We start from the raw sequence: 5,640 nt of genomic DNA on the forward strand, positions 1-5,640 counted from the left end.
TTTACTTTTCTTTATTTTTTATCAGATTTAACAGGTGTTTAAAAATTTTAAAATTTTAATTCAAAATTTAAAACATGGAAATTCAGCTATTTAATCTTTTTTTTCAAATTTGAAATCCACCCTCTTATTTTATTTTATTTTATTTTATTTTTGTAACGATCATTATTCTATTCCCAAAATTGTTAATAAATAATTAATAAACTATCCCAAAATTTTCTTAAAAATTATTAATAAATAATTTGATAGTTATTTCCAAAACAATCATTATTTTATTACCAAAAATATACATTTTGTTGTTGTATGAGATAGCTTCCAAATCAGTCAATGTCGAGTGGGCTTAATTTATAATTTGGTTAATTACGAGACCATTTTTCCAAATTCATAATTTTTAACATCATTTTTATAATTTGCCACTTATAGGATTATTTTTGGAAATTTGGTTTATCATAAGGGCATTTTTTGCAAATTGGATTTCATGTGGTTAAATTTTTAATTTATTTTTTAGAGTTACTTTTTCAATTACTTCAATTTTTACATTTAACCTACTTTCCATCTTTACCTCGTTTGTACATACAATGATCATTATATACCATGCTCAATATCGAAATCATCATCATATACCATGCTCAATATGGAATACATCATGCAACATCATACTCATTTATAAGCCATCAACTGCATCAAACATATGCACATCATAGATCGAAACATAAATCACGTACATATAACATGCATCACAGCTCAAGCATCATACTCATACATCATCATGCTCGTAAATAAAAATGTAACGCAAACAACTCTAGCCTATCATATAGTAAGGACACTTACTTGGTTGGCCTTAGCCGAAGTACTCCCTAATTTAATTAACGTAAGCTCCTGTTCCTCGGGAGCTGCTCCAAAGGTTGTTGGGAGTTGACTCTTATAAGAACGTTCATCTTATTCACGTTAATAAATCACATTTCTATCATAAATTAACTTAAATCCATCTCCAAGGAAAACCACCCTGATCCCATATCAAAAAAATGTCAAATTCCCCTTCTCGAGCTTCGACTCTCACATAAAGTTCTTGTTTCGCCAATTCAAAAGTTGGCAGGGTGCGGGTCGTGAGGCTGGGCCGCGAGGGAACGCGTGTTGGGCCGTTGGTTTACTGGGCCGAAGAGCTTTTGGTTGCATGCGCAACATGTGTTGCCTTCGGGAGGCGACGCGTCGTAGACTTCGAAACGGACAGTCGTGTTGGGTTGCCGGATTTAATGGGCCGAAGGGGTATGTCTGCAGGAGTGTGGTGTCTGCATGAATGACACATGGGACGTCGAATTTAATGGGTCGTCTGCATGAGTGACACATGTTGTGTTGGGTCGTCGGATTTAATGGTTCGCAGGTATCCGGTTCGGGTTTGACCCAGATTCGCCCAGTTCCCTGCACGATTTTTGGACAGTTTTCTTTCTCCTTCCCGCGACGTTTCCAATGTCGTTTTTCTTCCTTTTTCTCTCTATCCCTTCGTCGACTTCTCCTCCTCTCTCCCATGAAGTTTCGTGGTTGTTGGACGTCCGTGGAGGGAGATCGAGGATTCACCAAAAACCCGATTTCCGAACTCCTTCTCCGACAGTGACAACGACTACGCAACGTGTGTTTGCTTGGTGTTGACGTATTTAGGCTGGTGGTCACTTTCGCGATGTTGCTTGGTCGATTTAGACATTGGGACTGACAGTTTCAGGGTGTAGAAGTTTGGTTTTTCGCTAGCTGTAAAACTTTGGCTCTCTCTCTCACTTCTTCATCATTTTCTTCTTTGTAGGTGATTCTGAGAGGCTTGGGGAGCGTGGCTGGAGGTTTTGGCGAGTTGTGGGGGTCGGAAAACGTGATTTCATGACCTCGCGGGTTTTCCGACGACTGAGTTTTTTTTTCTCCTCCCTAATTTGTTACATTATAAAGCCCTGAAAAGAACTTTCGTCATCAAAAGTCTCAAATTTTTGTACTAACTAGGGGTATTTTTCTCTTATCTCGTCCTCACGCTCCCACGTGGCCTCCTTGGTGTGGGGTTCTGCCACAACACCTTAATGAATGTAATGTCCTTGTTGTGTAGCACTTTCACTTCCTGAGCTAAGATTCTTATGGGTTTTTCCTTGTAAGTCAAATCTTTGCCGAGTTGGAGGGGCTCGTAATCTATTACGCGGATAGAGTCCGTCATGTATTTCCTGAGCATCGACACGTGAAATACATCTTGTACTATTGAGAGGGAGGGTGGTAGGGTTAACTTGTACGCTATCGAACCGATTCGCTCGAGAATTTTGAAAGATCCAATAAATCTAGGACTTAACTTGATCTTACGTCCGAGCCTCAAGACACCTTTTATGGGTGTCACCTTTAGGGATACTAGGTCCCCTATCTCAAACTCTAAGTTTCTACGCCTTACATCGGCTTAGCTTTTCTATCTACTTTCAGCGGTACGCATCCTCGCTCGGATTTTCTGGACAGCTTCATTGGTGACTCGAACCATCTTGGGTCCTACTAGCTCTCTCTCACCTACCTCCTCCCAAGATAGCGGGGACTTGCACCGTTTCCCATACAGGACCTCAAACGGTGTCATTACAATAGTGGCTTGGAAGTTGTTATTTTAAATCTTGGTACATTTTAGTAGTACCCCATGGATGCATGGCAAACGGTGAGTTGTGAGCTTCCGTCAGTATCTCTTTCCTTAACTCCTCTATTACCGAGACACATAGGCATCCCTTTTATAATAGTACTTCATCTAAGGACTTCAAGAATCCATGTACTGAACTCTAGGTGGCTTAGGACTTTTTGTTGGTGGCTTAGGAACCTTAGGATCCTACAAAAGAAAGAGAGAAGGGGATGTAACGAAGAACACAGCTCAGTTGTGAAGAATACAGGTCAAGCCCAGTTGTGAGGCCCAGAGAGATGGTAAAGCCCAGTTGTGAGGAATGAGAGATGATGAAGCCCACAATTCTCTTCGGCCCATGCCCAAAGAGTTTTCGCTCGCAGGCACGCCAGCCCCAGCCTGCTCACACGCACGTGAAGCCCGTCAGAAGTTCTGCTTCGGCCCAGGACCAATTCTCGAAAGCCCACATTTCTACTTCAGCCCAGGCCCACGGACAAAAAGTAGATCAGAATTTATAGACTTAATTTTTTTGCAAAATCAATTTCAAATTATACTTAATTATTTCTAAACATGTTCACATATATATTTTAAAATAAAATTACATTTTAAGTTTGAAGTTCCTATGATTTAGTCATCCAAAAGGAACGTGCAAATTGTTGGTATATATAGTCATTTTCAATTATTTAAAACTTTTCTTATTCATCTTATTCTTTAGATTGCTGTTATTTGTATATAATTCCGTTTTATTCTACCTCTCATTTAATCCGTTTGTTACATCGATATTTTTAAAATTTAGAATCTATTAGGTTTAAAATTAATTATTTAGAAAAATGTTAGACACCTTTAAATAAATCTAGAACCAAATATTTTTAGAAAAAAAAATTAAATATATTAAAAAATATTATTTCAAACATCATTCACCAAATTAATGTTTAGTTTGAATATTAACATTTTTGTGCAAAAGAATTTAATATTTCTATTTTTACCTATTTATTGCTAATGTTTTTTTTTTTTTTTTTTTAAATTTCCTTTAGTAATGGCATTTAGCAGCACCACCAACAATACTCCATTGAACGAGTATGAAATAATGTCTTATACGATTGGTGGCGACTGGGACGGAGAAAGACATTATCTACCATTAAATAATTCACGATGACAAGTATTCTATCTACCCAATTTGTAAGTTGAAGTTCCCTTCAAAGATCTACATGTAGATTTACCAAGAGGAGAGACCCATGGCCGGTAGATAGATGACATACCTCAATCTCAATCAGTCATTTATGTTGTTATTAAATAATAAATTATCAACCTCTGTGTTGTGTTATGTTTGTTTAATGAATATTATAATTATTTTCAGTTGCTAAAATATTAGGTTGTGAAAAACATTATGTCATGTTTGTTTGGTGAATATTATTGTCATTCTCAGTTGTTACAGTACTATTTTATTGTGAAAAATATTATTTTATGTTTTTTTTTTGTCTATATTATTGTTATTTTTCGGTTGTTATAATATTATTTTATTGTAAAAAACATTATATTGGGTTTGTTCGGTGAATATTATAGTTATTTTCATATTGTGAAAAACATTATTTTATGTTTTTTTAGTAAATATTATATTAATTTTTAGTTGCTACTGTATTATGTCATTATGAAAAATATTATATTATGTTTATTTAGTGAATATTATAATTATTTTGAATTTCTGTAGTATTATTTTAGGATGAAAAACGTTTGTTTTATGAATATTATAATTATTTTCAGTTTAGTGTGAAAACATTATGGTGTGTTTTTTTGGTAAATATTATTATTATTTTCAATTCCTATAATGAAAAACATTATTTTATATTTTTTTTTTGTGAATATTATTGTTATTTTCGATTGATATAGTATTATGTTATTGTGAGTTGATATAGTATTATGTTATGGTGAAAAACATTATGTTCGGTTTGTTTGGTGAATATTATAGTTATTTTCAGTTGTTATAGTATTATGTTATTGTGAAAACATTATTTTATGATTATTATTATTTTTTTTTTAAGTTTTAAAAAATAATATCCAATTTTTTAAAAAATGTGGGAGTATTTTTAGCCCAGTTAAAANTAGGAAGTGTGCCGATTTGGTCAACCTATCGACAACTACCCAGATCACTGTATATGCTTTGTGCGTTTTGGGTAATCCTACTATGAAATCCATTGCTATGTTTTCCTACTTCCACTCTAGTATGCTTAGGGGCTACAACAACCCCACTGCCTTTTGTTTAGGAACTTTCACTTGTTGACAAACTAAGCACTCGCTCACAAACTCGGCCATGTCCCTCTTCATGCTCTTCTATCAGAAATGTTGTTTAAAATCTTGGTACATTTTTGTACCTCCTGGTTGCATGGCAAATGGCGAGTTGTGAGCTTTCATTAGTATCTCCTTCCTTAACTTCTCTGGGACACATAGGCCTCCCTGATACAATAGTCCTTATCTGAGGACTTTGAGAACCTGTTTACTAGACTTTTGTCTAGCTGGCCTAGGACTTTTGTCTAGCTTGCCCAGGACTTTCTGTAGGCTTGGATTCTCTCGATGGGAGGTAACCATTCTTTGCCTAAGTGTAGGTTGCACTGTAAGTCGTCCAGTTGTGCCATGACTCTCTCGGTCGCTACACTATGTTGACTCCCTCGAATTTTCTTTGTACCCTTACTTCCCTGTAATGAGGGTCGAAGAGTGGGCCGCCTTTCTACTCAAAGCGTCTGCGACCACATTTGCTTTTCTAGGGTGATACTGGATATCTACATCGTAGTCCTTCACCAATTCTAACCATCTTCTCTGTCTCATATTTGACTCTTTCTGGATGAAGAAATATTTAAAACCTTGTGGTCGGTTAAACTTTGAATTTTCTCTCCATACAGATAGTGCCACCAAATTTTAGCGTGAACACTACAATGGCCAACTCCAGGTCGTGGGTAGGGTAATTATCTTCGTATTCTTTTAGTTGACGAGACGCGTATGCAACAACTTTACCGTGTTGCATTAACACACAT

This window comes from Cucurbita pepo, chromosome LG14, assembly GCF_002806865.2.
Source record: "Cucurbita pepo subsp. pepo cultivar mu-cu-16 chromosome LG14, ASM280686v2, whole genome shotgun sequence".
NCBI lineage: Eukaryota > Viridiplantae > Streptophyta > Magnoliopsida > Cucurbitales > Cucurbitaceae > Cucurbita > Cucurbita pepo.